This window comes from Rhipicephalus microplus, unplaced genomic scaffold, assembly GCF_043290135.1.
Source record: "Rhipicephalus microplus isolate Deutch F79 unplaced genomic scaffold, USDA_Rmic scaffold_110, whole genome shotgun sequence".
Lineage (NCBI taxonomy): Eukaryota > Metazoa > Arthropoda > Arachnida > Ixodida > Ixodidae > Rhipicephalus > Rhipicephalus microplus.
Genome location: NW_027464682.1, coordinates 295,009 through 304,227, shown reverse-complemented (window position 1 = coordinate 304,227; position 9,219 = coordinate 295,009).

Here is a 9,219-nt window from a genome sequence, read left to right as displayed (position 1 = left end):
CACCATTACAAGTCGGGAACTGCGATATCTAATGTGAAAGCGCTTGCAAACGTCGTTAGGTTAGGTTAGGTTAGGTTAGGTTAGGTTAGGTTAGGTTAGGTTACGTTAGGTTAGGTTAGGTTAGGTTTGGTTAGGTTAGGATAGGTTATGTTAGGTAAGGTTTGGTTAGGTTAGATTAGGTTAGGTTGGGTTAGGTAAGGTTAGGTTAGGTTAAATTAGGTTAGGTTAGGTTAGGTTAGGTTAAGATATGAACCGCGCTAAAACCGCATTAAACAATGTCACTTAGTGAAATGCTGTGTTTTTCACCATTACAAGTCGGGAACTGCGATATCTAACGTGAAAGCGCATGAAACCGTCGTAATCTTGTAAAAACATTGTAAAGTAGCGAATAAAACGTTTTCTAACGATAGAAGTGCGAAGGTTAGGTTAGTTTGAGCTACGTAGCGTCGTGAAACCACCAAAAACGATGTCATCTCACGAGATAGTGTTGTTTTATTGCGAGTACAAAACTGCGATAGGTGAAATATTGTGAAAGCACACAAAATGGCATAAACTAGCAAGATACTGCGTCTTGTGTCGTTACAAGTGCGAAACTGCTTTATTGTGATATTCTCGTTAAAGCGCATGCAAGTATCGTGAAACCTTAAAGAACGATGTCATTTAGCGTGATACAGCGTTCTGTACTGTAATAAGTTGGTGAGAAACTGTGAGGTCAAGCAAATATCGTAATTGTGAACGAAACAGTGTAATTGAGCGTCTTTGGATACAAGTGCGAATGTTAGGTTAGGTTGACATATCAACCGTCGTAAAACCGCATTAAACAATGTCACTTAGTGAGATGCAGTGTTTTTCACCATTAAAAGTGGGGAACTGCAATATCTAATGTGAAAGCGCATGAAACCGTCGTAATCTTGTAGAAAACATTGTAAAGTTGCGAGTAAAACGTTTTCTAACGATAGAAGTGCGAAGGTTAGGTTAGGTTAGGTTAGTTTAAGCTAGGTAGCGTCGTGAAACTACCAAAAATGACGTCATCTAACGAGATAGTGTTGTTTTATTGCGAGTATTAAACTGCGATAGGTGAGATGTCGTGAAAGCACACAAAACGGCATGAACAAGCCAAATACTGCGTGTTCTACCGTTACAAGTGCGAAACTGCTATATTGTGATATTCTCGTTAAAGCGCATGCAAGCATCGTGAAACCTTAAAGAACAATGTCATTTTGCGAGATACAGCGTTCTGTACTGCAAAAAGTTGGTGAAAAACTGTGAGGTTATGCAAATATCGTAATTGTGAACGAAACAGTGTAATAGAGCGTTTTTCAATACAAGTACGAATGTTAGGTTAGGTTAAGATATGAACCGTCGTAAAACCGCATTAAACAATGTCACTTAGTGAGATGCAGTGTTTTTCACCATTACAAGTCGGGAACTGCGATATCTAAAGTGAAAGCGCATGAAACCGTCGTAATCTTGTAGAAAACATTGTAAAGTAGCGAATAAAACGTTTTCTAACGATAGAAGTGCGAAGGTTAGGTTAGTTTGAGCTACGTAGCGTCGTGAAACCACCAAAAACGATGTCATCTAACGAGATAGTGTTGTTTTATTGCGAGTACGAAACTGCGATAGGTGAAATATTGTGAAAGCACACAAAATGGCATAAACTAGCCAGATACTGCGTCTTGTGTCGTTACAAGTGCGAAACTGCTTTATTGTGATATTCTCGTTAAAGCGCATGCAAGAATCGTGAAACCTTAAAGAACGATGTCATTTAGCGAGATACAGCGTTCTGTACTGTAATAAGTTGGTGAGAAACTGTGAGGTCAAGCAAATATCGTAATTGTGAACGAAACAGTGTAATTGAGCGTCTTTGGATACAAGTGCGAATGTTAGGTTAGGTTAAGATATGAACCGTCGTAAAAACGCATAAAAAATGTCACTCAGTGAGATGCAGTGTTTTTCACCATTACAAGTCGGGAACTGCGATATCTAATGTGAAAGCGCTTGCAACCGTCGTCAGGTTAGGTTAGGTTAGGTTAGGTTAGGTTACGTTAGGTTAGGTTAGGTTAGGTTAGGTTTGGTTAGGTTAGGTTAGGTTAGGTTAGGTTAGGGTATGTTAGGTAAGGTTTGGTTAGGTTAGGTTAGGTTAGGTTGGGTTAGGTAAGGTTAGGATAGGTTAAGATATGAACCGCGCTAAAACCGCATTAAACAATGTCACTTAGTGAGATGCTGTGTTTTTCACCATTACAAGTCGGGAACTGCGAGATCTAATGTGAAAGCGCATGAAACCGTCGTAATCTTGTAGAAAACATTGTAAAGTAGCGAATAAAACGTTTTCTAACGATAGAAGTGCGAAGGTTCGGTTAGTTTGAGCTAGGTAGCGTCGTGAAACCACCAAAAACGATGTCATCTAACGAGATAGTGTTGTTTTATTGCGAGTACGAAACTGCGATAGGTGAAATATTGGGAAAGCACACAAAATGGCATGAACTAGCCAGATACTGCGTCTTGTGCCGTTACAAGTGCGAAACTGCTTTATTGTGATATTCTCGTTAAAGCGCATGCAAGTATCGTGAAACCTTAAAGAACGATGTCATTTAGCGAGATACAGCGTTCTGTACTGTAATAAGTTGGTGAGAAACTGTGAGGTCAAGCAAATATCGTAATTGTGAACGAAACAGTGTAATTGAGCGTCTTTAGATACAAGTGCGAATGTTAGGTTAAGATATCAACCGTCGTAAAACCGCAATAAACAATGTCAATTAGTGAGATGCAGTGTTTTTCACCATTAAAAGTCGGGAACTGCGATATCTAATGTGAAAGCGCTTGCAACCGTCGTTAGGTTAGGTTAGGTTAGGTTAGGTTAGGTTAGGTTAGATTAGGTTAGGTTGGGTTGAGTTGGGTTAGGTTAGGTTAGGTTAGGTTAGGTTAGGTTACGTTAGGTTAGGTTAGGTTACGTTAGGTTAGGTTAGGTTACGTTAGGTTAGGTTAGGTTAGGTAAGGATAATTTGGTTAGGTTAGGTAAGGTTAGGTTAGGTTAGGTTAGGTTTGGTTAGGTTAGGTTAGGTTAGGTTATGTTAGGTTAGGTTGGGTTAGGTTAGGTTAGGTTACGTTAGGTTATGTTAGGTTAGGTTGGGTTAGGTTAGGTTAGGTTACGTTAGGTTAAGGTATGAACCGTCGTAAAACCGCATTAAACAATGTCACTTAGTAAGATGTAGTGTTTTTCAACACTACAAGTCGGGAACTACGATATCTAAAGTGAAAGCGCATGAAACCGTCGTAATCTTGTAGAAAACATTGTAAAGTTGCGAGTAAAACGTTTTCTAACGATAGAAGTGGGAAGGTTAGCTTGAGTTATGTTAGTTTAAGCTATGTAGCGTCGTGAGACCACCAAAAAGGACGTCATCTAACGAGATAGTGTTGTTTTATTGCATGTACGAAACTGCAATAGGTAAAATGTTGTGAAAGCACACAAAACGGCATGAACAAGCCAAATACTGCGTGGTGTACCGTTACAAGTGCGAAACTGCTATGTTTTGACATTCTCGGTAAAGCGCATGCAAGAATCGTGAAACCTTAAAGAACAATGTCATTTAGCGAGATACAGCGTTCTGTACTGCAATAAGTTGGTGAAAAACTGTGAGGTTATGCAAATATCGTAATTGTGAACGAAACAGTGTAATAGAGCGTTTTTCAATACAAGTACGAATGTTAGGTTAGGTTAAGATATGAACCGTCGTAAAACCGCATTAAACAATGTCACTTAGTGAGATGCAGTGTTTTTCACCATTACAAGTCGGGAACTGCGATATCTAATGTGAAAGCGCTTGCAAACGTCGTTAGGTGAGGTTAGGTTAGGTTAGGTTAGGTTACGTTAGGTTAGGTTAGGTTAGGTTAGGGTATGTTAGGTTAGGTTGGGTTAGGTTAGGTTAGGTTACGTTAGGTTAAGGTATGAACCGTCGTAAAACCGCATTAAACAATGTCACTTAGTGAGATGCAGTGTTTTTCAACTTTACAAGTTGGGAACTGCGATATCTAATGTGAAAGCGCTTGAAACCGTCGTAATGTTGTAGAAAGCAATGTAAAGTAGCGAGTAAAACGTTTTCTAACGATAGAAGTGCGAAGGTTATGTTAGGTTGAGTTATATTAGTTTAAGTTAGGTAGCGTCGTGAAACCACCAAAAACGACGTCATCTAACGAGATAGTGTTGTTTTATTGCGAGTACGAAACTGCGATAGGTAAAATGTTGTGAAAGCACACAAAACGGCATGAACAAGCCAAATACTGCGTGTTGTACCGTTACAAGTGCGAAACTGCTATGTTGTGACATTCTCGGTAAAGCGCATGCAAGTATCGTGAAACCTTAAAGAACGATGTCATTTAGCGAGATACAGCGTTCTGTACTGTAATAAGTTGGTGAGAAACTAGGAGGTCAAGCAAATATCGTAATTGTGAACGAAACAGTGTAATTGAGCGTCTTTAGATACAAGTGCGAATGTTAGGTTAGGTTGACATATCAACCGTCGTAAAACCGCATTAAACAATGTCACTTAGTGAGATGTAGTGTTTTTCAACATTACAAGTCGGGAACTACGATATCTAATGTGAAAGCGCATGAAACCGTCGTAATCTTGTAGAAAACATTGTAAAGTTGCGAGTAAAACGTTTTCTAACGATAGAATTGCGAAGGTTAGCTTGAGTTATGTTAGTTTAGGCTATGTAGCGTCGTGAGACCACCAAAAAGGACGTCATTTAACGAGATAGTGTTGTTTTATTGCATGTACGAAACTGCAAAAGGTGAAATGTTGTGAAAGTACACAAAACGGCTTGAACAAGCCAGATACTGCGTGTTGTACCGTTACAAGTGCGAAACTGCTATAATGTGATATTCTCGTTAAAGCGCATGCAAGCATCGTGAAACCTTAAAGAACGATGTCATTTAGCGAGATACAGCGTTCTGTACTGCAATAAGTTGGTGAAAAACTGTGAGGTTATGCAAATATCGTAAATGTGAACGAAACAGTGTAATTGAGCGTCTTTAGATACAAGTGCGAATGTTAGGTTAGGTTGACATATCAACCGTCGTAAAACCGCATTAAACAATGTCACTTAGTGAGATGTAGTGTTTTTCAACATTACAAGTCGGCAACTACGATATCTAATGTGAAAGCGCATGAAACCGTCGTAATCTTGTAGAAAACATTGTAAAGTTGCGAGTAAAACGTTTTCTAACGATAGAAGTGCGAAGGTTAGGTTAGGTTAGGTTAGTTTAAGCTAGGTAGCGTCGTGAAACTACCAAAAACGACGTCATCTAACGAGATAGTGTTGTTTTATTGCGAGTATTAAACTGCGATAGGTGAGATGTCGTGAAAGCACACAAAACGGCATGAACAAGCCAAATACTGCGTGTTCTACCGTTACAAGTGCGAAACTGCTATATTGTGATATTCTCGTTAAAGCGCATGCAAGCATCGTGAAACCTTAAAGAACAATGTCATTTAGCGAGATACAGCGTTCTGTACTGCAATAAGTTGGTGAAAAACTGTGAGGTTATGCAAATATCGTAATTGTGAACATAACAGTGTAATAGAGCGTTTTTAGATACAAGAGCGAATGTCAGGTTAGGTTAAGATATGAACCGTCGTAAAACCACATTAAACAATGTCACTTAGTGAGATGCAGTGTTTTTCACCATTACAAGTCGGGAACTGCGATATCTAATGTGAAAGCGCATGAAACCGTCGTAATCTTGTAGAAAACATTGTAAAGTTGTGAGTAAAACGTTTTCTAACGATAGAATTGCGAAGGTTAGCTTGAGTTATGTTAGTTTAGGCTATGTAGCGTCGTGAGACCACCAAAAAGGACGTCATTTAACGAGATAGTGTTGTTTTATTGCATGTACGAAACTGCAATAGGTGAAATGTTGTGAAAGTACACAAAACGGCTTGAACAAGCCAGATACTGCGTGTTGTACCGTTACAAGTGCGAAACTGCTATAATGTGATATTCTCGTTAAAGCGCATGCAAGCATCGTGAAACCTTAAAGAACGATGTCATTTAGCGAGATACAGCGTTCTGTACTGCCATAAGTTGGTGAAAAACTGTGAGGTTATGCAAATATCGTAAATGTGAACGAAACAGTGTAATTGAGCGTCTTTAGATACAAGTGCGAATGTTAGGTTAGGTTGACATATCAACCGTCGTAAAACCGCATTAAACAATGTCACTTAGTGAGATGTAGTGTTTTTCAACATTACAAGTCGGCAACTACGATATCTAATGTGAAAGCGCATGAAACCGTCGTAATCTTGTAGAAAACATTGTAAAGTTGCGAGTAAAACGTTTTCTAACGATAGAAGTGCGAAGGTTAGGTTAGGTTAGGTTAGTTTAAGCTAGGTAGCGTCGTGAAACTACCAAAAACGACGTCATCTAACGAGATAGTGTTGTTTTATTGCGAGTATTAAACTGCGATAGGTGAGATGTCGTGAAAGCACACAAAACGGCATGAACAAGCCAAATACTGCGTGTTCTACCGTTACAAGTGCGAAACTGCTATATTGTGATATTCTCGTTAAAGCGCATGCAAGCATCGTGAAACCTTAAAGAACAATGTCATTTAGCGAGATACAGCGGTCTGTACTGCAATAAGTTGGTGAAAAACTGTGAGGTTATGCAAATATCGTAATTGTGAACATAACAGTGTAATAGAGCGTTTTTAGATACAAGAGCGAATGTCAGGTTAGGTTAAGATATGAACCGTCGTAAAACCACATTAAACAATGTCACTTAGTGAGATGCAGTGTTTTTCACCATTACAAGTCGGGAACTGCGATATCTAATGTGAAAGCGCTTGCAACCGTCGTTAGGTTAGGTTAGGTTAGGTTAGGTTAGGTTAGATTAGGTTAGGTTGGGTTGAGTTGGGTTAGGTTAGGTTAGGTTAGGTTACGTTAGGTTAGGTTAGGTTACGTTAGGTTAGGTTAGGTTAGGTTACGTTAGGTTAGGTTAGGTTAGGTAAGGATAATTTGGTTAGGTTAGGTAAGGTTAGGTTAGGTTAGGTTAGGTTTGGTTAGGTTAGGTTAGGTTAGGTTAGGTTAGGTTGGGTTAGGTTAGGTTAGGTTACGTTAGGTTATGTTAGGTTAGGTTGGGTTAGGTTAGGTTAGGTTACGTTAGGTTAAGGTATGAACCGTCGTAAAACCGCATTAAACAATGTCACTTAGTAAGATGTAGTGTTTTTCAACATTACAAGTCGGGAACTACGATATCTAATGTGAAAGCGCATTAAACCGTCGTAATCTTGTAGAAAACATTGTAAAGTTGCGAGTAAAACGTTTTCTAACGATAGAAGTGGGAAGGTTAGCTTGAGTTATGTTAGTTTAAGCTATGTAGCGTCGTTAGACCACCAAAAAGGACGTCATCTAACGAGATAGTGTTGTTTTATTGCATGTACGAAACTGCAATAGGTGAAATGTTGTGAAAGTACACAAAACGGCTTGAACAAGCCAGATACTGCGTGTTGTACCGTTACAAGTGCGAAACTGCTATAATGTGATATTCTCGTTAAAGCGCATGCAAGCATCGTGAAACCTTAAAGAACGATGTCATTTAGCGAGATACAGCGTTCTGTACTGCAATAAGTTGGTGAAAAACTGTGAGGTTATGCAAATATCGTAAATGTGAACGAAACAGTGTAATTGAGCGTCTTTAGATACAAGTGCGAATGTTAGGTTAGGTTGACATATCAACCGTCGTAAAACCGCATTAAACAATGTCACTTAGTGAGATGTAGTGTTTTTCAACATTACAAGTCGGCAACTACGATATCTAATGTGAAAGCGCATGAAACCGTCGTAATCTTGTAGAAAACATTGTAAAGTTGCGAGTAAAACGTTTTCTAACGATAGAAGTGCGAAGGTTAGGTTAGGTTAGGTTAGTTTAAGCTAGGTAGCGTCGTGAAACTACCAAAAATGACGTCATCTAACGAGATAGTGTTGTTTTATTGCGAGTATTAAACTGCGATAGGTGAGATGTCGTGAAAGCACACAAAACGGCATGAACAAGCCAAATACTGCGTGTTCTACCGTTACAAGTGCGAAACTGCTATATTGTGATATTCTCGTTAAAGCGCATGCAAGCATCGTGAAACCTTAAAGAACAATGTCATTTTGCGAGATACAGCGTTCTGTACTGCAAAAAGTTGGTGAAAAACTGTGAGGTTATGCAAATATCGTAATTGTGAACGAAACAGTGTAATAGAGCGTTTTTCAATACAAGTACGAATGTTAGGTTAGGTTAAGATATGAACCGTCGTAAAACCGCATTAAACAATGTCACTTAGTGAGATGCAGTGTTTTTCACCATTACAAGTCGGGAACTGCGATATCTAAAGTGAAAGCGCATGAAACCGTCGTAATCTTGTAGAAAACATTGTAAAGTAGCGAATAAAACGTTTTCTAACGATAGAAGTGCGAAGGTTAGGTTAGTTTGAGCTACGTAGCGTCGTGAAACCACCAAAAACGATGTCATCTAACGAGATAGTGTTGTTTTATTGCGAGTACGAAACTGCGATAGGTGAAATATTGTGAAAGCACACAAAATGGCATAAACTAGCCAGATACTGCGTCTTGTGTCGTTACAAGTGCGAAACTGCTTTATTGTGATATTCTCGTTAAAGCGCATGCAAGAATCGTGAAACCTTAAAGAACGATGTCATTTAGCGAGATACAGCGTTCTGTACTGTAATAAGTTGGTGAGAAACTGTGAGGTCAAGCAAATATCGTAATTGTGAACGAAACAGTGTAATTGAGCGTCTTTGGATACAAGTGCGAATGTTAGGTTAGGTTAAGATATGAACCGTCGTTAAAACGCATAAAAAATGTCACTCAGTGAGATGCAGTGTTTTTCACCATTACAAGTCGGGAACTGCGATATCTAATGTGAAAGCGCTTGCAACCGTCGTCAGGTTAGGTTAGGTTAGGTTAGGTTAGGTTACGTTAGGTTAGGTTAGGTTAGGTTAGGTTTGGTTAGGTTAGGTTAGGTTAGGTTAGGTTAGGGTATGTTAGGTAAGGTTTGGTTAGGTTAGGTTAGGTTAGGTTGGGTTAGGTAAGGTTAGGATAGGTTAAGATATGAACCGCGCTAAAACCGCATTAAACAATGTCACTTAGTGAGATGCTGTGTTTTTCACCATTACAAGTCGGGAACTGCGAGATCTAATGTGAAAGAGCA